Source organism: Herpailurus yagouaroundi, unplaced genomic scaffold (genome assembly GCF_014898765.1).
Source record: "Herpailurus yagouaroundi ecotype Mexico unplaced genomic scaffold, PumYag 195, whole genome shotgun sequence".
Lineage (NCBI taxonomy): Eukaryota > Metazoa > Chordata > Mammalia > Carnivora > Felidae > Herpailurus > Herpailurus yagouaroundi.
The window spans coordinates 16,030,425-16,054,121 of NW_024412426.1; the positions used below are offsets into that span (position 1 = coordinate 16,030,425).

Sequence of the window (23,697 nt, forward strand, 5' to 3'; positions counted from 1 at the left end):
CTATTTCCTCCCCTCCCCAAGTCTCTTTTTAGCAGAATGAGTGCAAAAAATATCCCAGAGCTGAGGCCAGAAAAGATCCCATGAATAAACCTTTGTTTGCTTTTTTTAGCATCATTACAGGACCTTCTGGAAATTCCATGTGTTCTGTTTGCTGAAGGACCTTGAGTTCTCAATAAAGCTAGTTTGCAGAAGCCCTAAGGGAATTTTGTGTCCCTTGCCACAGACCCAGGTATAGGCACTGCTGTCTCATTTCTGGATGTAGAGATCGGGATAGGGATAGGGATGGAGATAGAGATAGATTTTTTAATGAGAACTCTGACCAGCTTTTGGAGAAAGTAAAAAGCTTATTTCTGTTCATCCTGGGTTATCTTCCACAAACCTGGTTTTTGTCAAATACAGTGGAAATGTCAGTGTCTGTCTGTCAATGGAAACAGCCATTTCCCATTGCAGAAAGAGATGGCAAAAGAGGAAGGGAAGGACTGTGGGTAACAAGAACCAGGCACCTGTAAGGAAACAGGGACTTTATAGACTTTACGTTCATGACAACCAGGGAGGCAGCAGAGAGTGTCCCCATTTCACATATGAGGATGTAGCAACTCAGGTCATTTGAATAATTTGCCCAAGATCACAGAGGTGGGAAGTAGCAGAACTGGTTTCTATGGGTCTGCACACAGGGCAGCCTCCTAATTAATATCTGTGGATTTCAGAGTCCATGTGCAAAATTAGCTGGGAGGAGAGAGGGCCTTCTCTGATTAATTTCGGAGAGTGATTAACGAGGAATGTAAAATTTGATAAAAAGAATATGCCATCAGATTCGTAAAATGCCTATCTACCTTAGAAAACCTTCTGCAGCCTCTCAGCACAGAAGGACCAAGTGAAGTGTGGATTTTTCAGCTAGGGAAGCTGCAGCTTGACATGATCATTGGATGAATGAGCAGTGGACTAGAGGAGGAGCATAGGCCGCTGGCACCTAAGTTAGAGGCCCTACCACTATATCTGTGCATCTCAAACCTTGACATGCTTCAGTTACCACCCCAAATCCGCTGTATGACCATTTCTGGAAATGGCCACAGGATCCGTATTTTAAACTCCCAGATGGTTTTTTGTGACACCAAAGTTTGTACTAAATTTTTTGGTTCCTTAGACTTTGTGAGTCAGAAGACCTAGTCCCTCCCTTGCACTAAGGTCCTAAGGACCTTCCAGTCTACTGGTATCTTCTAAGCTAAAAAAAAAAAAAAAAAAAAAAAAAAAAAGTTCTCAAAGGAAGACAAGAAAATACTCTGTGTTCTCTCTCCCATTTTTAATAAGCCTCGCCATTAGCTAGTTCTTCCTATGGATCTAACTATAGCTTTTCTTTATTCAGTTTTCCCCTTTTTCTCATCGTTAGGAATAGAGAACATTTGACGGCCATCCCTCGTGCAATAATGGTCCCTATAATTGAAAGCAATTCATATGTCTCTCTTCAGAATCCTCCTACCTCAGACTGAATGCTCTGTCCTTTTAGCATCAGAATTATGAAATATTTTTAGACTGAGGCATGGACCCTGAGGACAGCATCACAGAGAAGCTGCAAAGAACTGCTTTTTCCAATGTGGCATATTTTGAATAAATATTATTTAAGAATCCAACTGATTTCACTTAAGAATGAAAACGGACATTTTCAATTTCCCCTTGTTGCCCTACATTTTATCTATATTTTTAAAAAACCCTCACCTAAAGTTATAAAGCATATAAAAATTGAAACAATAATTTTTTAAATCATTGATCATCATGATACACTATTTATGCAAATCAATGAAAGTGGTCGAACTTCTCTTATCCATTGCTCAGTTAAGATTTATAGCTTCCCATTATCTTTCGGAAAAATTGGTCAGACAAGCTCACATTTTCTCCACCTTTCTGTAGGTTTTCTTTTTTTCCTTATAAGAAGGAGTATTGGTAAAAGGTGGGAAAAACACCCTCTTTCTCCCAACACAAAACCCAAAATGATTTTTTTTTTTCCAAATCACTGTGAGATAATTCCAGTTTGAGCTTGAAAATACAATTCACGTATATGTTTTTTCATGACACGAAAGATCACAGAAATGCCCTAGGGGGAGAAAAAAACTGTTTGGAAGATATGACAAGGTTAACAGAAAAGAGCAGAGGTCTTCCTATGCAGTCAAGTCACTTTGACAAGATGCTCCTCTTCTAGCACGTGGCTAATGTTTGTGCCCACTTATTCTGTGACGCTTCTGGTACCATAGAGGCTTTGGACTTTCTTGGCTGTATTTTTGTATTCCAAAAAGTTTACAGTATGGCTAGATTCAATACCCAGACAAATTCTAAATTCTGAATCCAGTTTAAAAAAAAAAAAGAAAGAAAGAAAGAATGACTAGGTGGCTACTGCTTCTTTCTTTTTGGTCTTTTCGTTTTGCTTCTTAGAAAAATGTAAACATTTAGAAATAGCCAACTAATAAATGAAATTGTTTGAAAAGGTGTTGTGGTCAGGGCATTCTTCCTTCCTAGCTCTACCAAAGGACCTTCCATAGGCAGAATTATTCAGCAAGAGGCATCCCATGGAGAAGGAAGTGCTGACATTAACACAGGGGATTGGCATGCAGAGGAAGTGCCTGTCGGCAGGAAATATGTACAAACATGGTGCTTTATGACCCGTAGATGCCACTCTTCCCATCGCCAGCCAACTTTATCTGGAAAGACCATTCTGCCTGATGTCCTAAATGTCACATACAAAAGAGCTTTTTTGTTCCTAAAGGATCATTTCCTTACTCAAGGCTTTTGGCCACCAATGCATAAAATCTACAAAGAAAAACAACAAACCATGCCTGGGAAAGACATCACTGGCAGCACCTTCCTCTGGCTCAGGGGATCAGGGCAGTAAAGGAAGACAAGACAGAGATAGCCAACCCTTTCCATCACAGCCAAAAAACAAATGTGGTTTGCAGATGCCTTGGACAGCGATGGCCATTTGGCTCAGAACTGCCTACATTTGTTTCCCTGTCAACCTCACACATACTCCGATGGAAATAATCAAATGCACTCTTGCCCTACCCTGACCTGAGCACATACGCACTTAGAGGACTCTGCTCACACACAATCAGCTGAGCAGATCGGATATTCTACCACCCACCGTAGGAAACCTCATGAAGGGAAGATGTGCAAACATTCCTTCAACCCAGTAAGTCTTCTTAGAGAACCATGGTTCTAAGATCTCTACAGAAAGTGGTTTCTTTGAAATAAGACATCACTATTCCATTGGGGCCTAGAATGCCAAACCAGATCAAGACAACATAAAGAGAGCCTTTTGCTCCTTTAGATTGTAAACTGATATGGTATTGGTATTATTTTGTGGTCTCTCCTGCTTAAAGAAATGCAGTGTCTTGAATCTACACAGAAATGTGCTCAAGAGGCATTCCCAAAGGTTGGCCTAATAACAGTATTTTCCATTGGCTTCCTCACTTCGTGTTTTTGCTGTTCCTACTTTCCCATCTTCCTCGCCTTCTGTGTTGTTGTGGTCCAGGAGCTGACTCTCCCTCCTTAACCATGACCTTTGTACTTTGCTGAAGAGATTCCCATGGAGGTCTAACTTTCCTCTTGGTTTTCTACCAGCCTGATTGGAATTGAGTTAGCGATGGCACTTAGTCTTTTTAAAAGCTTTAGTTGATGTTCACAATCTGAAGAAATGTCAGTGGTGGCCACACCAAGTAAGTGGTCAGGATGATAGGAGCCCCCATGCACGTTGTGGTCAGCCATTCTCATTTCTCCAGTGACTCCTGGATTCTAAAGATTTTTTTTTTTTTCCAGAAGATAGTCCCTGTGTGCAATTCCTCCTTTCAGGCCAGTTCAGCAAATGTTTTCCTAGTGGTAAGAAAACCACGTGTTCCATGTATCACTGACCTGGGTGCCATGGAAGAATTAAAGAAGTATGCCTCATTTTTTCTGAGGTACCTACCAGTTGAGGCAAATGAGACTCAGCTACACGTGAAACCATCACAAAGCATCAGGATAACGCTCATAATCGGGCACCGAACTCTGATGCAGAGTTAACAGTAAAACATGAGTTCAAAGAAGGATAAACCAATGTGGATGGCCATTCTGGAGGGTTGAGAAGGTTTGGGGTGAGTGAGAAGACGGGGAAGGCCATTCAAGGTATGGAAAATATGCTCAGCTGTGTAGCAGTCAGAGCTAACCTACTTTCATCTTAGCCATCTCTACATACTAGGTGAAAGGCTGCCTCTTTGGAATTTTGTTTTGCCCCTTGGGAAGGTTCCCAAGGTGAAGATGTGGCAAGATCCCATTTGCCCATGCACAGACAATCCAAGCAGACAGTGCTGGCGATCTTATAGCCTGGTTCTATAGGCACAGCAGGAGTAAATATCTGTCAAAACCTTGGGAAGTGGAACATTTCCAAATGATCAAGTGTCAAGATTTCAGTCCTGGGTAAGCCAGTTAGCTTTGCCTGTTTCACTACATGGGTTTGTGCTGTTAACCCTGGTCCAAGTATCCCATGTTAGTCCTAAGAAGCCTGGGCAAGAACATAAATGGATTATGATAAATCTGCCACCACCGTTTAAAAAAATTCCACTTTATTACTGGCTATGCCTACTGATGTTGTTGTGTTGGCCCATTCAAAGGTTTTGTGGGTTTTTAAATCTGGTTTTGTTTTTATAGAATGTATCATTAAAACATACTCATGGTAGCGGTATAGTACAGTGGCTGAGTATGGGTACTAGAAGCACATTTATTTGGGTTAAAATTGTAGCTCAGCCCTTTCTGCTGCATGACTTTGGACAAGCTACTTAACGTCATTGTGCCTCGGTGTTTTTAATGTGAAGAATGGGGATGATGTACTATTTTGATAGGATTGATTTGATGACCAAATGAGGTAGTATATATAAGAGGAGTAGAGGAGGGCCCTGGGTGTGCCATAAAGTTCAAGTTATCATGATGACAACGGGCATTATTGATCCAGAATGGACCTTAGACAGCATCTAGTTAAATACTACAGTTTTGAAAATAAGGAAACTGAATTCTCGAAAGGTAAAGGGACTTGCTGAAGGTCATTAGAATGGATACAAGTACTTTGGGCCCCTGACTCATTAGAGAAAAATTTACACGTATGTGTTATCGTAACCTTAACAAAGCACATTCACACAACGTTATCCCCAGAGTCCTCCTGTTATACCATGTGCCTCTCCAAACTGAATTGCTGAAACATTTGTCAGGCACCCAAGTATAAGAGTTCCACAGGGAACGATTCTCAGTGAGTTCCAGAAAGAGGCACTTGTGTAATGAGATGAGGGAAGGGTGTAGGGAGGGCACGTCTCAACAGTGCGGCAAACAAATGTGAGGCATTCAGTGCCGTGGCAAAGTTACGTTCCATTATTAATTTGATGCTGTGTTAAATTAGCCATTTTTATGAGCAGCAGAGAGAATTCCTTCAGGGGGAGCTGCCCTATATTCCGTGAGCCCAACTGTCCCAACAGGCTGTCAAGACAGTGCCCGTTTCTCCCCAGTGATCAGGAGCAGATGACTATAATGATAGTAGGTTGGCCGCGTCTGGCTTGTGGGAAATAATATCTTTGGTCACTTGAGGCCTGCCTCCCTCTGTACGTGTGTCCATCCCGAATCAGGCTCCACTCCATCGATGACCAACCAACTGATGCGCCACAGTCCTTTACTTGGAAGTGTCTTTTGGACCGAGTGTCCCTGTATTGCACAGGCATCAAATTCCTTTAACAGTGCTTTTTATTCTTGAAGCAAGATGGAGAAAAGTATGTTTTACTAGAACTTCTCTGAGGGAGACCACTGTGTGTTGCTTGATAAATCACTTGGTTTGGTGGCTTGAGACCTCAAATTTCTTTATGTGAAATAGCAATAGCCTGATTAGGGCAGGTTAGGGGCAGAGTTACTTGAGACGATAGAGGAACAAAAGACTGACTTTGTGTGTGGGAATTTGGTGTAAGAATATTGGAGAGTTATATCTGGTGAGAGGATTTGAAATATTTTGCTCTGGAGTGTGTCGTGTAAACTGTCCTTTACTGTTTTTCTTATGATTCTTCAGTAAAATCTATAAACAAATCGTGAACTGGACTTTCTTTTTCTTTCTTTCTTTTTTTTTTTTTTTTTTTGGAAAACAGTGAAGGAGTCAGTATTGTGATAGAATCTGGCAGAGGGCAAAAGGAAAGTTGGATTAAAAAATGTGCTGAGGTACCCAGTGACAACCTGAACAATAGAAGAATTCTTCTTTCTACCAATAGCTAGCGAATTCTTTAGGAGGAATGGCCAACCTTCAATTTCCTTAGTTTTGGAAACATTTTTCTTCTTTTTGTTCACTAGATGTATGTTACGGACTGAATTATGTCCTTCCAAAGTGGATAGGTTGAAGCCTTAACTCCCAGTGCTCCTATATGGGCAAATAGGGACTTGGGGAGGTAATTAACCTCTTTTTTTAAATTCTCAAGTTAGTTAATATGCTGTGTAGTCTTGGCTTCAGGAGTAGAACCCAGTGATTCATCACTTACATATGACACCCAGGGCTCATCCCGACAATGCCCTCCTTCATGCCTGTCACCCATTTCCCCACCCCCACCCCACCAACCCTCAGTTTGCTTTCTGTATGTGAGAATCTCTTATGGTTTGCCTCTGCCTCTGTTTTCGTCTTATTTTTCCTACCCTTCCTCTGTGTTCATCTGTTAAGTTTCTCAAATTCCACAAACCTCTTATAAATGAGGTTATAATTGTGGGACCCTAATTTAATAAGGTTAGTGTCTTTATAAGAAGGGGAAGAGCTACCTAGGCGTTCTCTATCTCTGCACACACAGAGGAAAGGCCATGTGAGGACACAGAAGACGGCTGCCTGCAAACCAGAAAGAGAGGCCCCTTCTTGAAACCAGCCGTGCTGGGAACTTGATCTTGGGACTTCCAGCCTCCAGAACTGTGAGAAAATGAGCTTTTCTTATTTAAGTCACCCAGTCTGTGTTTTCTGTTTGTTTGTTTTCTGACAGCCCAAGTAGACTAATACAGTGTGTTGTTCCATGAAAAGTACACCCACTTCCTACCTGTTGGATGTGGCTTTGTATTAACTTTTCCTGCTTCTTCCTTTACCTAGAATGCTCTGCCAACCAGTGTCTCCTCTTCTCCTGGAGAGACAGTTTCTTTTATAAGCTTATTTACTGTTGAATAGCGCTGGTGTCCAGATGTGCTCTGGTTCTCCCGTCTCTCAGTAACCAGAGGAGAAAACCAGTAGGAGATGGTAGGAGATATGTGTGTGTGTGTGTGTGTGTGTGTGTGTGTGTGTGTGTGTGTGTGTGAGAGAGAGAGAGAGAGAGAGAGAGAGAGAGAGAGCGAGAGAGAGAGAGCGAGATTTGCTTCAAGGAGCACACTTACGCAGTTGCAGGAGCAGGCTTCATAATCCCACAGTCCGCAGGGCAGGCAGTCAGGAAGGAGCAGCAGCAGCGCCAGCTGCTGCTTCATGCCAATGAGGTGAGTCAGCGGATCTGCAACAATAAGGAAAGCATAGAGACCTCAGAACGTAGAAAGATTTTACAGTTAACTTCTCTTCTATCACTTGGAATCTTTTCTATTCCAGGAGGGCCTAGTCCCTCTTTAAAGGGCTTCTACCTGATTAAGTCAGGCCCATCAAGGATCATCTCTTTTGATTAACTCAAAATCAACTGATTTGGGACTTTAATTGCAGCCAAAAACTCCTTCACTGTAGCATCTAGACTAATGCTTAATTTAAAAACTGGGGAAATCTGTGTGCATATTACAAAATGGCTACCTTCTGGCTTTGACACTCTGATTCTCATGAAAGAATCTCCCATGTAGCCCACCCTGATCAGAAACATACTAGAAAGGGAGTTTGGAGGAGTGTAGGTTAGCTTACCAAATTAGCACATCCCAAAGCCATCACAGTGTTCAGTGCTTACACATGTGTCCTTCTTATTCCATAACATATCTAGGGCTGGTCTGTCAGAAGAATGTTCCCTGAATTCCATGGAAAAGACCACCAGGCTTTAGAAAGACACACTCTCCTCTTCTGTTCTTCCTCCACTTGTCTTCTTTGGTATTAAATCCTGTCCAGTCTCACCATGGCAGTCTTTGGCTCTGTTTGCTGGAATGTCCTAGGAAGGAAGGATTTACGCTTCTCATCCTAGTGGTTTGCGTTTTTGTTGTCCTTCCAGTTATAAACTGGGGTTGAATAATGGCTTTACCACTTACAAGCTGTGTGAAGCTGGGCCAATCCCTTACTTCTCCAGGGCTCAAAAAATAATCATCTCTTAGAGTAGCTGTGTAGCTTAAATTACCAAATAAAGATAAAACACTGTATGTTGCCTGCACACGGTAGAAGTTTGATAAGTAAAAACACATCATAATCATTGTCATCTCAATATTATTATTTTGTTGTTGTTATTTTCTCAAAGTCTTTAAAGACAATCACAGGATAAGTTCTTTACCAAACCCAGAGCTGAGAGTTTATATCAGTTGGTTTGCTGCTCACACAGCAGCACATAGGTACCTCAACTTTCTAGTTACTTTAAGACATTTACTCACAGGGGCTTCTAATTGACATCAGCCCTTCATGATTTTCTCAGAAAAATTGCCTACAGCATTAGCAGCAGCAATGATAAATATAATAATAATTCCACAAAACCTCCATGTGTGCTAAAGGATCCAATGACAATCTGAACAGCAGGAGAAAAGTTTCTTCCTACCAATTAATGGGAAGCCAAGTCTAATTTGCCACCTGCACCACACTTTTGAACCTGTCAGGGAAAAAGGAAACCAGTGAACCTTCATCTTGTCACTAGTCTTCTTAGGGACTGCTCTCTAAAGCAAATGAAAATAGCATTCATTAGAGTAAAAAATAGAAAGTCTGTGTCAGCCCCCTATGTTCTCTTCTTGGCTAGAAGCAAAGTCCATCACTGTCAGTGAGGAGGTGGTTCCCAAAACCCACTGGACTTGTCCATTCGTCTGATGTTGGACGATGAATATTCCCTTAAATGCTTTAGAAAAGTTGAAAGTGTTAAGTCATTAGTTCTCCTGTGACTTACGAGTCAAGGGACATTAGAATCATAAAGAGAGTTTCACTGTTTCAGAGTCCTAAATCTGAGAAAATGTGCCAAAGACCAAGATAAATTCCAAGTAAAGAAGATAGTACTTCCAAAATGGGTTTTCTTTGACTCTCCTGAATCATCTAGAGTAACAGTACAAACATTTATACACTCTATGGGTAGTTAATTCCTTATTAAAACAAACACAGACACAAAACAAATAAGCTCACAAACCCCTTCCCAGTAGGTATTTACTAATACTTCAGAATTGTTCAATTTCTTTTCATTGGCACTTTGCTTACAAATACGGATGTAGCCACTGGAAGCAAATGAGTACTATAAAACCACAAAGTTAAAAAATATGGATTATAGTTTATTCATTCAGTAATTCATTAATTCAACGCATATTTAGTAGACCTACTATGCACCAGGAACATTGCAAGACGTAACTACTTACATCCTGGCCATTTTTCCTTAGAAGAAAATAAACATATATTTATTGCGACATTTATATAGAAACTTTATGCTATCAACTTGTAATTTATTGATGATGTACCTAATCAGAAAGAACAAGCTCTTATAGAATATTTCTTGCAAATTATGGTAATCTAATTCTCGTCTTATCCTCATACCTTGATTAAAATTACCTTCTTCCTTTGTTATGAACTCCAGATCCCCTCGTGCTGCTGCTGTTCAGAACTGGCTCATGCCTCTGGACCCTTTTTGCCCCACCAGCCTCTCTGAGGGGTGCTCAGCTGCCAGAGACCCCGCGACATTTTGCCTTTGTCCCCATTATTATTGGTCTATTCCTACTGTTGCGAGTTTAGAGCCAGGTGCTAGGCTCAGTTGCAGCCGTGTGCCCTCTCTACCTCTTCTACCCTGCCACACTGCCATCTCATAGTGAAGAAGGGATGGTATAAATGGACCGCAGTCGAAGAGATTTACTACTGAGCCAAGGTCTGAGACATTCTCTTTATCTCTTAGGGGATGATATTTCTTCTGAGGTCCTGCTTTACGTAGTATGCCACTTAGAATCTGGCACTGCTCTGAGAAGGCCTAGGGCATATGGCATATACCAGAAACGGGGGGTACATGGAATCTCACTCCTTGGGGAGTTTCACCAGAGTGGGTGAGGAAGGGCAGATTGCTGAGTCTGGATTGTGTCTCTAGCTATTTATTACCAGCTACCCAACTTCTTTTGATTTAGAGGGACAGATTTCACTTGGCCTTTAAATTTCCAGGTCTCGGCTCTATTCTTTCTGATGCCCCTGTGTCTTCTCTCTTCTAGCTAGGCTGACACAGAAAGAGTAAGAAAAGCCATACAGAGCCTTAAGCCTGCTTCCCCCATGAGTGCAATAGTTCTTTCTCTCTCTCCCCCCACCCTGCTCTCTACCCCCCCACACACACACACCTTTTTTTTCTTGAGAAGCCCTTCAATTTCTGCGTTTCTGATCAATACTTTATTCACAGAGACTCAGGTTGTCTCTAGCAACAGCTTTGGCTTAAGCATATCATCAGACATACCTTCTCCTTTCAAGATTTGATTTCTATAAGTATGTATCTCTCATCACAGAACATTTTCCAACCACATTTATAACCAGGAGACAATGATTGAGTCCTCATAAATGGAAACAAAGTATTTTTTTAGGTCAAGCTGTGACAACAAGGATGTTTTATTGGACCTATGCAATTATTATATGATACTCTCTTTCTCTCTCTCTTTATACACACACACACACACACACACACACACACACACATAGATATGTACATATATATATGCATATGTACACATATATAATAATACATAAGACAATGTAAATATTGCCTTTGCCTGTCTATAATACTGGACATAATAGAAATATGCTCTGTTCATAAGATATTAGGATGAAGAAATAAAAAATTAAGGTAAAATAGGGGAAAAAATAATTGAATGTATTTATCTTGCTACATATTCTTCCAAGTGTAGAGCATGAATGCAGCCAGTAATTGAGGACTTCCTTGGGCTACTTGGGCATCACTAGATGTACCATATGGGCCCATTTATGTATTAAATAGAGTACTCTTTCTAAATACACCTATTTAAGACTCTGGGTTTCCCAGGTCTGAGGAAGCTCAGGATAAGAAGAATTGAAACTGAAATCCAGAAAAGTCTATGAAAACAGCCTGTTCCCAGACCACTCTTCTTAGGAAGGAAAGATCAAAGAAAATATCCAAATTAAGTATATTCTAATTTGGAACATTGCTTGCAATTAGATATATAATTTTCTATTTTCGAAAACCATTTACAGCTCTGCCTTAAATAGGTTTCATATATATATGTGTGTATATATATATATGTATGTATTCATGAGTATATTCATATATATATGTATTCATGAGTATGTTCATATATATATTCATGAGTATATTCATACACACACACACACACACACACACACACACATATATATGGCTCTGATTCATAAGCAGAAGGCTTTTAAGACAATTAGTCATTATGGGTAAAACCTGTATAAACTTCATATCTCATACTAGTTCTGGAAAAGTCTAAGAATGACTTTGAACTACCTAAGGACTTTACAGGTCAAGTATAGTTCGGCCAAACTCCAATCTCATGAGAACCAAACCTCTCATGATTTGCTTTGTCCCTTGCCCTTGTCCTGGCAGGACCATGTAAGACAGATGGTCCTAGAGATTTCTGGCTCCAGAGGGAGCCCTTTGACCTCACTAGTTCCTTCCAACTCCAGAGTTTCACTCAGCCCTTTAAGAGATAGCACAGAGTCTTCCTAGAGCTGTGGTTCAAAATTCCAGGGACGCCATCTAGACTGTGGCTGAAGATTATTTCTGTTAAAACAGAAGTGTGGTGTCTTCATGATTTTTTAAAATCTTTGAAGATGTACAGATATTAATTTTTAAATGCCAGTGCTATGAATCCACGAAGGAGAAATCCTAAGGGAAAAAAAATCCCTGATTAAAGAAAGAGTACTAATTCCCTTTGGACAAAGAGACAGAGGAGACACAGGAAGAAAGGAGTAAAGTAGGGGGAAAAAACACATAGATTTGAATGGAATGATATGGTAAATAATAACTAACGTTGTGGCTGAATTGTGTAGAAGCTAATACAGTCTGCATACGGACTCATGTTGCAGGTTGAAGAAAGCAGGTAGCTAAGTCAGAATGTCCCTGGCAAGAACCAAGGACACATGGTAGGCCGGGAAGCCCCAGTGCCATCAGCATAAGGTAAACTAAGGAAACAGAGGAAATAGGAAGAAGTATTACTTGTTGAACTATTTAGTGATATTAACAACAGAGCTATTCCACGTTTTAACACCTCAACATGTAGAAAGCATGAACTTCTTTTGTGGAAACCACTAACTTCATTAATTGGTTCAACAACTGTTTATTAAGGACTTGCTATGTGCAAGGCATGATGGTTGGTGCTGCAGGTACAATTTAGAACAAAATAAAGCCCTTGTCCCATGGAGGTTTCCATCACATAGGGAAGATATAATACATCCATAAATATTTAAGAATGAAAGTTGTGATTAGTGCCATAAGGACAACAAACAGGGAGCCACGACTGAGGTAAATGAGCAGAGATGGGCCTACTGTAGTTAAAACCATGTGGGAAGACCTCACTGAGAGAACTGAAAAGTAAGGAATCAGTCAGAGAAAGAATTGTAAGAAGGGAGTTCCAACCGGTGAAAGCAAAGGAGATAGCAGGCCCAGAGACTGGAACAGCTTGGTGTGTGTTCTAGGAGCCAACAGCACATAGCCGAGTGGGAGACGTGTGATACTGCTGAGCTATGAGGGAACAGCAGGCAGGGGGAGTTCAAAATGACAGTTTTAGGGGCGCCTGGGTGGTTCATTCAGGGGAGCATCCGACTTTGGCTCAGGTCATGATCTCGCGGTTCGTGAGTTCGAGCCCCGTGTCGGGCTCTGTGCCGACAGCTCGGAGCCTGGAGCCTGCTTCGGATTCTGTGTCTCCCTCTCTCTGCCCCTCCCATCCATGCTCATGCTCATGCTCATGCTCTCTCTCTCAATAATAAACAAAAACTAAACTAAACTAAACTAAACTAAACTAAAATAAATAAATGGCAGTTTTATTGCCGAAAAGAGCTAGGTCGGAGGGTGTGTCTTAGATCTTTGGGTAGATGGCTTATTGACACACTTCAGAATAAACCTGCCCACTTAGGCTGAGTCAGAAGATAACAGCCTTCCCAGTTTACCCCATGGAAAAACAGAGAGTAGGAGTCTTCCCGGCGAGCAGGCTGCACAAAGAGAGAAAAGTCCAGGCTCAGTTCCTTCTCCCAAACGCATCAATAAGAAGTTATTCTTCTTCCCAGAGGAGCAGAGGCCAGGAAGCTTATTCAAATGGCAGTCCCTCCTTTTGGAGGCTTGAAGCCAGAGAAAGAGGTTCCTCCACAACAGCTACTGATGTTTTTGCCTACCTGTATTTTTAGACTAGAGAAGGCAGAAAGTTAGAAATAAGATAGCCACAATGGAAGGGAAAGGACTGTGACTTTTGGTGGGAGAAATGCCCCCCAGTCCTCACAGTTCTGTTCTTTGGATGGTGCCGACTGACAGCACCCAGCAGAGATTGTGGCAGAGACTGGGGAAATAGAGGTTCTTCTGGTGTTGATCACAATTGTGGCTAAGCCGGATTTACAAGAGGAAATGCTGCCCCACAGGAGGTAAGCTAGGCTCAAGTCTTAGCAGAGCCTTCGTCCTTTTAACTCATGCCTGTTGTAGTTATTCGCATGCACTTATGTGCCTGGACCCTGTGATTCCCTGTCCCTTCCACTAGTTTGTGAACCTCGTTGGCTGCTTTCATATCTATCCATAATGTCTCTTTGCCATTACCGAAGTTCAAGTTTTGCCCCTACCTTGTGGGGCAGTTGAGCTTAACAAGCAGAAGAGGCAGACTGGGTACAAAATGCGGCTCAGGGGCGCCTGGGTGGCGCAGTCGGTTAAGCGTCCGACTTCAGCCAGGCCACGATCTCGCGGTCCGTGAGTTCGAGCCCCGCGTCAGGCTCTGGGCTGATGGCTCAGAGCCTGGAGCCTGTTTCGGATTCTGTGTCTCCCTCTCTCTCTGCCCCTCCCCCATTCATGCTCTGTCTCTCTCTGTCCCAAAAATAAATAAAAACATTGAAAAAAAAAATTAAAAAAAAAAAAAAACAAAATGCGGCTCAGCAGCTCAACCAGCAGGGGGACATTCAACAGTGGACTGAAACCCTCAGTTTCCTCAGCTGTAAAATGGGGATAATAACGACACAGGCTTCCTGTAGGGTTATTGCAAGCACTCAGTAAGTTACTAACAAAGCACTTGGAGCAGGGCTAGCACATTGAACGTGCTCAGCACATGTCAACTCTTATTAATATGTATGTGCTGTATTTTCTCATCTTTCTGAAGCAATTATAAAAGTTTTTCTTTTTTCTTCTGAAGTATTTTTATTTATTTTTGAGAGAGAGAGAGAAAGCACAAGCAGGGGAGGAAGGGAGAGAGAGAGGCTAAGGATCCGAAGCAGGCTCCAGGCCCCAAGCTGCCAGCACAGAGCCCAACACCGAACTCAAACTCAAAAACCATGAGATCATGACCTGAGCCAAAGTGGGATGCTTAACCAACCGAGCCACCCACGCGCTCCCAAAATTTCTTCTTGAAAATCTTTTTTTGCTTCCTGCTTTGTCTCTACATTTTTTTTTCCTGTTTGCTGTGGTCTCTTTCTTTCGTGAGGCTTTCCTCTAATGTCTCGCAATATATTAACAGTGAGGAATCGAAATGCTCATTGGATGCTCTGTGTGTTTGCAGCTGGCTTGCACACAAGGGGGCTTCATGGTAAGTAATCTGCTGGACATTTCACTGTAGAGCCTCCAAGGAGTATATGTCTTGGGCTGCTTTAGTGTCTTGTCTCGGGGGTCCAGGGGCCCAGGTTCTCCGGTGCACTGTGCCAACTTCCCATTCAGTCCACTGTTTTCTGTACATGCAGCTGCCTGCGCTGGGTCTCATGTCCCGGAGCCCAAAGTCCCTCTTCAGAAACTCCACATCTGACAGCCACCTAGCTTTGCAGACTAATAGAGGGTATCTGGGAACCTATCTGCTTCCCACGTAGACGTTTAACAAATACTTTCAGCCCTGCCCTCACTCTCACTTCCAGAGATATCGTGGCTCACAATTCCTGGGCTTTGCTGGGCTTCCCCGGGTACAGACCTGCCTGCTTTTCTCACTGTGGGCTTTGGGTTTGGCCTCCTCCGACATGCTAAGTTTACTACCATTTGTTCAACTAGCATGAAAATTTTGTGCCCGTTTCCCCATTTGTTTTTCTCTTGACCCTTATGACTGTGTGCAGCCTTAAAGACATCCTTTTATTGCCCCGTGTGTGGAGTTGCAGGAGGAGACACATACACAGGTGTGGTTATCTGCCAGTCTTTGCAACTGTACTTCTTCTCCTCAATGCATCTCCTGTGATTCTGGGTTCCGCGCACCATGGTCAACCATAAATAATGAGGGCCACAATCCAGATAATTAATGCATAGACTTTCTTAGTCTGTGAAGATGCTGCTGCAGGTCGTCAGTGAGGGATCTGAACTTCAGGTCCTGACAGGGGACTTCCCTGATCTGCCAGCAGGCTCTCAGTGCTACGGGTAAGTTGTGTTCATAGACCAGACAGCAAGGCTCAGGTGAGCAGTGTGTTTTCCCCATGCCTGCCATATGACCTTGGCTAATTGCGTCTCTGATTTCAGCCCCTTCCCTTGGGAAGAGAAGGTACCTCTGCTTCTAAGTTTTGTGTCAGGCTTAGAAATTATAAACTGAAAAGTTCTGTACAAATAATGGGAAACACTAAATTTTAGTTGTTCCCACTTCTGGCCTCCCAAACACACGAGTCTGTGCCCATTTATTTTACAGCACAAACTACACTAGGGTGAAATTTCTGTTTTCTGGGTTTTCTCCCATGTTAGACTGAGTGGCTTTCTAGACAGGTATATTGGCCATGATTTGCTCAGCTCGGTATCATCAAGTCATAACACTGGCATGGTACATACTATGTGTTCACTAAAAGGGTGGATGAATAAAGGGAGGCAGAGCTATCTGGCACTAGGATTGAGCCCATAATCTTGGCCTCTTTGGTTGTAACTTCTAAGCAACTACATACACCATTGGGTTCCGTGACTGAGAAGACCCATTCTTCTTAGGCTCTGAACAGCCATCGGCTCTTTGACACTGTCAGCCTTGAGTGCCTGGGGGCAGACCTGGAAAATGATACTCCTGCTATGCCTGGCTGGATGTCCTGTTATCCATCCCTTGAGCCATATGTTTAGCAACTTATATTTAATAAATATAGCGGCAGAATCTGATTATAGCGAGCCCAGTGATAGCTAAACTCGATCGCCAGGGAAATAGAGTTAGAATCCTGAATCGTTTTTATGTATTGCAGTGGGCAATTGGAATGCCTGTTCCATATGGCGCTGACTCTGTCTATGGATTGCACAGCCCATTCCCCGTCAGATGGTCCCATTTTGGGTCAGTGATGATGGCAGGGAACAATGTGTAGAGACAGGTGATCCCCAAGGGGGTCCATTAGATTTCAGTTGTTTCCCGTCGCTGTCCCATTGCAGACCAATGGACTTTGGCACAGCTGGACTTGCATCCTTACATTTTTAATCGGCACATGGGTATTTACAAAGCTGGCTCTGTCCAGGGCTTCAGAAAAGCAGAGACAATGGTGGAAAGGGAGCAAATGCCTCATAGAAAGGTTAGCAGACACTGTTTTCATGCTTCCAGAGGTAGGGATGGGTTCTTTTATCTGTACCAATTCACCTGTTTCTGGCTGTCACTGTTCTGAGGAGGATCCGCAAAGCTGCCGGGTGCTCAGCCAGAGGGGAGGGTGCTGCCTGCCGCTCAGCCTTCAGAGTGACGTCTCCCTCCTCTGACCACCCTGCCAACCCCGGGAATGCATTCTCCTTCCTTGTGGAGGCTGCCCGGGGAGGGTTTGCCGTCCTTTGCCCTGACAGGAAGCGATGGCTCCCTCTTCCATCACTGAAGGGGAATTACACATACTCCCTTAAAGATAACCCCCTCCGGCTCACCTGTTTAGCTTATTAATAAAGCAATTCTGTAGCTTCCAGGGCAGCACGAGTTGGGAGGATAACCTGGTATGAACATGAGGTCACTCTTTGAAAAACGGATTCCATTCAGATCCCAAGAAGAGACACACACCTCTATCTATGCCTCATGCTAGGGCTTTTGTGAATGCTTTCAGTCTATTATGGGAGGCTGGCTTTGGTACATTATGAATATCAATAGAGTTCACATCACCATTCTGCCTACTTAAAGGAGCGTTCATAGAGTATTCACCCGCATGGTAGAGACAATAAGTCTGCCTCCCTCCCCGGCCCCTCTCCCTTCCTTGTCAAGAGGAATCAGCTCAGTGAGGAGCGTGCAGCCTAGCTTTAAGTAATTGCTCTGAAACCTGGCCTCTTGAGCCAGCAGCCACTTTTTTCCGTCTGTCATGTGGCCTTCACAGGTTCTGTCTTCTCTAGACATTCTTTCTATCTTGCAGCTATCTTTCTTTCTGGCTCCTTTTGTTGGTGTGCATGTGTGCGTGTGCGTGTGCGTGTGTGTTTTCTATGAATTTACAGCCAGGCTAACTTAGACAGGGGCTCTTGAAATGTCATGGTGACCCGTTGCTCAGTGACCAGGACACCAGGTCTTTTGCCTTCCACAGAAAGGTTGAATCACCTTCCAGCTGGAGTTTATAAATGTCTTGAAGTCATAGAACCTTCTTATTTAAAAATAAAATTAAGCCTCCTTGCTTGAGCGGTAAAGCCTTAATGGCCTACATAAGGCAAATGGCAATAAAGCAAAACAAGTGCTGCTTTATAGCCAAGCATTCATGTGAAAGAGGTGTGTAAAATAATGATAATAGTCATAACAACAAGTAGATATTAGGGAAGGAAGGCTGGAAGTGGGGGATGCAATAAAATGCATCTTTCCCATTATTGTGATTCTTTATGTCACTCCTACAAAACAAGAGTCGCGTATTTGCCTCCTGGGTCAGGGTACCTGCACTGATCTTGTGCCTCCTGTTTTGATGTGGTCCTTGAATATACAGAACTGCGTATTGAAGATAAGGCTGTCCTCTGGAGCCAGATGAAAGGAAGTATGGGTCTCCTTGCCTTCTCCCATGTTTGTGTAATGCCAAGGTACCCTGTAATCAGGCGCAATTACTCTACTGAAGCCCACAGGCTGTCATCCAAGTCTTAGGCATTGCAGAAGAGCTATCTCAGACAGACTCCTTGCACAGGCGGGCCTTGCTTTCTAGAGAGAAGTCTAGAGACATTTCAGTATGCTCTGGGGTATTGGGGTTTGTATAGATGTTTGGAGCAATATGGTAGTGGTTAGGAGCTGGGCAAGACCATATCCCTACAGCGTACCCCAGTGGGCCCAACCCAAAAAGTCCTTTGGCGGCAGGATCATACAGTTTTATATTCATATCCCGTTGACTTTCCTCTTTTGCTATCCCCAGCCTTCAGGAAAGTCTTATTTAAATATTCTCCTGGTCTTAGCTCTACTACAGAGTTGGCAGGACAGGATCCTGGCTCATATTTGGTCAGAACATTAACTATGAGCAGCTCTGTCCCCAGATGTGCAGTAGGAGCCCTAGTAATTAACAAAAGATTTCCCTCAGGCAGCATTTTCTGAAGTGGGTTGCGTATAATATGAGTTCTGTTTGGATATTAATAAAACTTATGGGGAAAAAGATGCCATGGTCAACCAAGTTTGGGGAATGTTGGGTTAAACATCGTAAAGGAGTTGACTCTTAGCAAGACTCCTCAAGGCCTTTTTGCTAATTTCCTGTGGCTGCTGTAACAAATTGCCACAAACTTGGTGGCTTGTATTCTCTCACAGTTCTGGAGCCTAGAAGTCTGAAGTCAGTATCCCCAGGTTGATGGTCCCTCCATAAGCTCTAGGAGAGAATCAGTTCTTCCAGCTTCTAGTGGTTGTCCACATTTCTTCACTTGTGTCCATCACCCTAATCTTCAGAGACAGTATCTTTTTTTCTAATGTTTATTTATTTTTGAGAGAGACAGAGTGTGCATAGGGGAGGGGCAGAGAGAGAGGGAGACACAGAATCTGAAACGGGCTCCAGGCTCTGAGCTCTCAGCACAGAGCCTAACGTAGGGCTCAAACTCATGAACCGCGAGATCATTACCTGAGCCGAAGTTGGAAGCTTATCCAATCGCACCACCCAGGTGCCCCAAAGACAGCATCTTTAGATCTGTCCCTGATCCACCTTTACATCACCTCTTTGTGTGTGTGTGTGTGTGTGTGTGTGTGTGTGTGTGTGTGTGTGTGTAGGAGAGAGAGAGAGAGAATGAGAGAGAAATCTCCGTTTCTCTCTTATTAAGATACGTGTGACTGAAATTAGAGCCCGCCTAGTTAATCCAGGATAAACTCCTCTCAAGATCCTCAAGTTAATCACATCTTTTGCCATATTAGGTAATATTCACAGGCTCCAAGGATTAGAAAGTGAATATATATTTTTGTAGGGTCACCATTTAACCTACCACAGTCTTTAATACATCACAAGCATTGTGCATCTCTAGGATTAGTAAGAGTTATGCAGTGTTTCTCAAACCTCAGTGACAAAGCAATACTCATTTCAGGAAACTTCTGTAGGATTGGTGTTCTGAGGAGCACACTTTGGGAAATTTCACCAAGGGAAGATGAATCTTGGGGGAAAAAAAACAAAGTCAAACAGTCCAGCTCCCCTTCTCCCTGTAGATCTGGGATTTATTTTACCGGGAAGATGGCACTTTCTTTGCCTCAGGAGATAATATTATTACACAGATAAAATATGAAAAAATATCAGCAATTTCACAGGGACATTTAAGCCACACTCCACAGATGATGTAACTCTAGGGAATAGTTAAAATAGCATTGTATTAGGAGCTTCAAAATTTGGTTGGCTTCCTGGCTCTACTGCATACAAGCTAAATGATGCTGAGGAAGTAATTAAACTTTTCTAAGCCTTGGTTTTCTCACTCATGAAATGGGGATAATAACTATACTTGCCGTGTTATATCATGTGAATGCCAAGTGCAAAAGCACTTCATTAAATGTAAAACTTAACACAATCTAAGGAAGTACTTTTATTCTGTGAACCGCCCCCCCCCCCCAAAAAAAGAACATCCTGTCCTATAGGATGATGGTAATGGTGGGGGTAGATTTCTACAGCTCTTCCCTGGAGGTCAGGTTTTTGCTCAGTGAGAGATCATAGCCACACGACTGTTATATTTCTGTTACATGCGCAATAAGCGTGGGATGAACGAATTCTCCTTGTCTCGATCACTTCTCCCCAGTGTCCATTCCACAGGATCATGGGATCCTTGGGCTGGAAGGGCCCTTGAGATATCATCTAGAGCAGTAGTGCCCCAGCACTGATCTGAGGACTAGCAAAGGCTGGCTACATGAGAATCAGCTAGGAGCTCATCAAATGCCATTGCCATGTACCACCCTGGAGATTCTGATTCAGTAGACCTGAGGTGCTGCCCAGGAATCTGTATTTTTAACAAGCTCCCAAAAGATGTGGCACACTGATCTAGCCTTTCCCACTGTCATTGTACAGAACCAACCACTCCTAAAGCATTGCACTAAATAATCTTATTTCTTTTTAGAGACCTCCATGGAATTTTTAGAACTTCCTTTGCTAGAGATGCTCTTTGTACCAAGTGGTCATATGAGAGAGCCACAACTCAGTGCATCTTGGTTCATTCATTCTTTCATTCATTCGTCTATCTATTCAAACAAACGTGTGCACCTACTATGTGCCTGACACTGTGCTAATTTATTCCACTGCATACCTTCTCAGGAGATCTCTTGTAATTGCAAACCCCATGATTTAAAGCCTCTTATTCCCCCTTTTTGGCCTTGAATAAGTAGAGATATAGAAAGACTCTCCTTTCTGCTTTACTGTTTGCTTTTCTCTTTTCCAGGGATTATCTCTAAAGTAAGAAGGAAGCTTTTCCCATAAATGATGAGTCCTTGAATTCCTCCTAATCATTGATCAGATAGTTTGGAGGGACCTCAAGAGACCCAGTTCTCAAAAATGTAAGTTTGCATCATCCCCATTTTACCATTTACAAATAAACCAAATAAAAGGCAGGAATATTAAGTGATTTTTCCCAGCATCAGAATCAGGAAATGTAGGGCTTAGATCTCCTATCTCTCCCCTTTTTTTTTTCTTAAAACAATGTTTATTCAGAATTTTTTTATCCTAAAATAATGTATGTGAGACCAGTATTCTCCCATTTTAAAAATACTACCTTTCAAACATGCATCTGGCTGGTTTGAGGAATGGGCTTTTCTTCTTCTGCCGGGCTCATAATTAGTTATTGACGTCTTCTGATATTCACTAGTGTATGCTTATAAATAAATATCACATGCCCCTAAACTGAGCCAGCCAACATCTATTAAATGGTGGACGAGTAAAATGTTGTTAGCTGTGCTTTATTTTCCTGGGCTGCAGTGGGGCCTAGAGGTTTTTTCCTGGGAGTTTCTCTAGCCCTGGAGAGTGGAAAGGGTCCCACCCCCCTCAAGCCTACTTGTCCTATTTCTCCTCTGTCTCTCTGTTCCATTCATCACCAGCAGCCTCTAATGTCGATAGGCACGCAGGTCTCCAGGCAGTTCTGAAAGCCATCATGAGATCTGCCGGAGTACGGGGTGCAGCAGCTGGGAGCCCCTCTATCCCTATTCCTCTGGTACTTGCCTCAAACTTCACAGGGTCCAGGACGGTGCTGCCCTCCCGTGGCAAGTCACATCCTATGGCGGGGGCGGGTGGAACAGCCCCCCCCAACCCCCGGTGGACCCATGTTTCTGACCTGTGTGGCAGAGGATCGGGATAATCACAGAATTTATGTTTTTCATTTTAAACTAAGTCCTACCATATCTTATTGAGTTCCTCCTGCTAAGGGTCTTGAGATAGAGGTGCTGCCTTCCTTGGCTTACAGCTATCCAGAAGTTAATGGAAGGAATGTGTAGACACCAGAGGAGACCCCAGGGCCAACAGCTAGGGACATGGGTCCTGGGATAGATGATGGGAATAGGATTACGGTGGTTTTCATAGGGCAATGGGAAGCTGGAGACTTGCGGGATTTCTGGGCCAAACAAAATTAGATGCCTGGTGGTCTCAAGGAAAGGGCAAGAGGCTCTATCTTTGTTTGTTTGTTTGTTTGTTTGTTTGTTTGTTTATGTGCCTTGCATTTGTTTAAGTGCCTCTGACACTTGATTTGCTGAGGCTGGTGGCTTCTTTTCTTTTCTTTCTTTCTTTCTTTCTTTCTTTCTTTCTTTCTTTCTTTCTTTCAAACACTTTTATATACAATTAATATCATGAATTTTCACTGCATTTACTGGGAATCTGGTCATTTGAAATAGCCCCTTATGCTGTTAGCAGTGAAATATGAAGTTGAGAGGATCTACAGAAATGAACTGTTTAAATGTCAACAAATAGTACTAATTCAGAAATTTGTGAAATTCCTACCTTTTTCTCTCCTCCCACTCTGTCACTTTATTTAATAGTTGGTCCAACTCTGTTGTGTACAGATATGCAATGTTCTCCTCTTCCCCCTTGCCCCAGCCCACTGCCATCCCCTACCACCCCCTTTATCCCAAGAGAGCCTCAATTGGCTCTGTTTGCAGAACTGTGAATTTGGGAGCAGCCTCATAGCTGACCTGACTGTTGGTGTTCGTACCCTGAGTGTTCCAACGGTTTATTTGCATATTTCCTGAGGAGTTGAGTGGAAGGAAGCCCCCAGTGTCAGCTGCCATGGCCAACCTTCCGGGATAACTGGAGTGGAATGGAAGGGCGTGCCTCATTGTGTCTCAGCTTTGGATTTATTTTGATGCTGGGAAATGGGGGGTGGAAGGGGAAAGTGTAGGGCAAAAGGAAGACAGATGAATGGTTAATGGAGGCTGAAGTGGCAGATTGAGAGAGAACACAAACACAACGGGCAGACCGATGGATTGATAGATTGGACCCAGAGATGTAAATAGGATAGTTTATCTAAGCTGCTTAGAGTCTCTCCTTCCTATCTATCCATCTATTTATCTATCTGCCATAAGCAGGAACTGATAGGGGAACAGACAGATTCCGTGAGTGGGATGGATTAGCGGCAGGCACGGGAGCCTCCTGGGCATTCCAGACTTCGGGAGAGGGAAGGGCTTGGGGACCTGGGGACAGATAACAGGTGCTTCCCAGGAGGGCCGCTTGCTCCTTCTGTGCCCCAAGTGGAAACATGATCAGCGCCCCGGCGAAGAAGGCTTGCTCAGGCCTCAGAGTGCGGGGTCACCTCCCTTCCTGCCTCAGACCCCTTCTCTGGCAATTTGCAGGTGTTCTGTTCTCAGACCCCAGAAAGCGACAGCTGCCAATCGGAGGAGGAAGCCAAGAGAGCAGGGCTTGGTGCTATCATACATTTTTATCCCGGAGCCTTGCTTTAAATTCCAGTCAGGCTTCCGGTCTTGCAACAACAGGGGAAAGAAAGAGGAGGGAAAAAAAAAAAAACAAAACCTGAAGGAAAGCTAACCGTGCTCCTGCTGTTCTGGAAAGCTGTCAGCTGTCAGGTCTGCTTTAACTGACAACCTGGT

General features: G+C 43.1%; 1 long non-coding RNA gene across 1 annotated transcript in view; it reads right to left on the bottom strand.

Moving 5' to 3' along the window:
- LOC121011903 (uncharacterized) overlaps positions 1-8,139 on the bottom strand; it is an 8,922-nt gene extending 783 nt beyond the window's left edge. Inside the window, exons 1-2 of the long non-coding RNA XR_005781850.1 lie at positions 7,889-8,139; positions 7,390-7,499 (exon numbers count right to left, since the gene is read on the bottom strand). This is a non-coding gene — a long non-coding RNA (uncharacterized LOC121011903). The remainder of the gene's footprint in view (positions 1-7,389; positions 7,500-7,888) is intronic.
- Between the last annotated feature and the right edge of the window lie 15,558 nt (positions 8,140-23,697).